Consider the following 2,500-nt stretch of genomic DNA (forward strand, 5'->3'; position numbering starts at 1 on the left):
CCCAAATCCAGAACAATCTACTTCCAATCCGCAATAATCTACAACAAAATTCGACCGTAATCTCTCCCCCAAATCCCACACTCTACGACAAATCTACTTTTAATCCACCGGCAGCAAAATCAAAGCACCTGACCCCAAGGCCAAAGGCAATCCACACATTCATTTTCATCACGATCACGTCCGTAAAAAGAGAGAGAGAGAGAGAGAGAGAGAGAGAGAGAGAGAGAGAGAGAGAGAGAGAGAGAGAGAGAGAGAGAGAGAGAGAGAGAGAGAGAGAGAGAGAGAGAGCAGACTAATAAACAGATAAAAGACATGTAAAAACAGATAAATTAAAACATAGGTAAATGAACACATTAACAAATAAATAAATGCACAAAAAAGTATAGGTAAATAAACAGACAAACGAACAACTAAACAAACAGCAACCACAGGTAAATGAAAGGACTTATAAACAACTGAACACACAACAGACAGGATCGGATCCCTCTCGGACAAGAGCAGATGCTAAATACAGAGAATCAGAACCTGCTCGAGCCTTAAAATGAACACCAGACGTGAATTGAAATAACGAACCAAACCTGATAAACCTGCTAAGATAAATAATACTAATACTACTACTAATAATAATAAAATGTAAAAGAAAAATAAACAAAATAAAATAAATTCCGAAATGGCAAAACCAACCCAAAAAAAGAATAAATAAAATTCTAAATATAGACAACGAAGCTATTCAAAGAGAAAAATCGTTAAACCAGGAAGGGAGAAGAGATACATAGAGAGAGCGAAAAAATATATATATACTTTAAACAAGCACAGCCGATAAAATCTCTCGCCAACTTTATAAACAAAATACTGTTTAGAAGCGCACGTTGAGCCAAGTGTTTACGCCTTTCGTAAACGCCATTTTTTTTTTTTTTCTTTTTTTTTGCGAATACAGATTGGCTCCCACACAAAAGGATGAGGGAGGGAGGGAAGGGAGGAAGGAGAAGAGAAAAGGAAGTGAAGCGAAGAGAAGATAAAAGAAGCGAAGAGAGAGGAGAGAAGAGAAGAAGAGAAGCGAGAAGAGAAAAGAAGAGAAGAGAAAAGAAAAGAAAAGAAAAAAAGAAAAGAAGAAAAGAGAAGAGATGAGACGAGAACTCAAAACAATCCAATTTCAACCCAAAACAACCCAACCCAAAGCCCAACCACACCCCAACCACAAACCAAATCCAACCCCCTCACCTTCCCCCCCCCCCTCATCAGCTGATCCACTCCAGAGGACGCGACATCGATCACCTTCATTATCTTATCGGCAGCGCAGGATGTGATCCTTCAGAGACCGATACGCACGCACGCACACGCCCAAGAAGACAGGTGATCCTAATAACAACAAGGCGTAAGTCTACGAAACGGCTTCGTAATGTGTAATCGGAGGGCGAGGGGTGAAGTGTGAAGGTGAGAGGGAGAAGGTGGTTAGTCTTGTCGGTGTGTTCGTGTTTAGTTGTATGTGTGGGTGTGGGGTGTGTGGGTGTGTGTGAAGGTGGGGGAGAGGGAGATAGGGTGTGTGTGTATGTGTGTGTGTGTGGTGGAGATGAGGAGGAGGATGTGTGTGAGTGAGGTAGAGAGTGGAGAGGAGAGAGGAGGTAGGAGAGAGAGAGAGTGTAAGGAGAGAGAAGAGATGAGAGGAAAGAGGGGAGAGAAAGAGAGAAAGAGAAAGAGAAGAGAGAGAGAGAAGAGAGAGAGAGAGAGAGAGAGAGAGAGAGAGAGAGAGAGAGAGAGAGAGAGAGAGAGAGAGAGAGAGAGAGAGAGAGAGAGAGAGACAATAACAATAATGATAATAATAACATTTAGAGCAAGAATAACTACAAAATCCCACGTAGGCCTTAAAGGTCACTACTGTATCTAACAGCAACCTGACAACCACACCAACCAAACAACCCCAACCTCGCTCACCCTCTCAAAAGAAAATAATAATAAATAAATAAAATAATCTAAATAAATAAATAAAAGAAAAAACAAATATATATAAATAAATAAATAAAACAAAATAAAATAAATATCTACAGCCATCACATTCTGCTACATTTTGCCTCAAATCCCGAATCGCGGTCATAAAAATACCCCTTTTTTTCGGCCAACCGTCTTCGGGAGAATTGCGCATAGCCAACTGCTGTACTTACGACCCTCCGCCTCTGCCTGTGATGCCTTACCTGTGGAAGAGAGAGAATAAAAAGTTGCATTAGCTCTTTAATTTCGTCTATGTCTGTGTTTGATTTGATTTCGTATTATTTATTCGGTAGTTTTATTAATAAGCTAAGTAATTACAAAGAAAAAAAAAATCTGTTGAATATTTCAGCGAAAACACAAGGACAAACGGATAAAGAACAAACAAACGAACACACAGATACGTACATTTATAAAATGCCAACACAATAACCCATTCGTTATCTCTCACCCCCCCTCCTCCCTCCCCCACCTTCCCCTCTCATTCCCCCGCCCATCATGATAGTGGAGAAGAGGG

The 2,500-nt window shown here is 40.4% G+C and overlaps 1 protein-coding gene across 2 annotated transcripts in view; it reads right to left on the bottom strand.

Moving 5' to 3' along the window:
- Positions 1–2,500, bottom strand: part of LOC119575010 (DNA-directed RNA polymerases I, II, and III subunit RPABC3-like) — a 112,370-nt gene that overhangs the window by 54,470 nt on the left and 55,400 nt on the right. The gene's annotated exons all lie outside the window — the stretch shown is intronic.

Source organism: Penaeus monodon, chromosome 7, assembly GCF_015228065.2.
Source record: "Penaeus monodon isolate SGIC_2016 chromosome 7, NSTDA_Pmon_1, whole genome shotgun sequence".
Lineage (NCBI taxonomy): Eukaryota > Metazoa > Arthropoda > Malacostraca > Decapoda > Penaeidae > Penaeus > Penaeus monodon.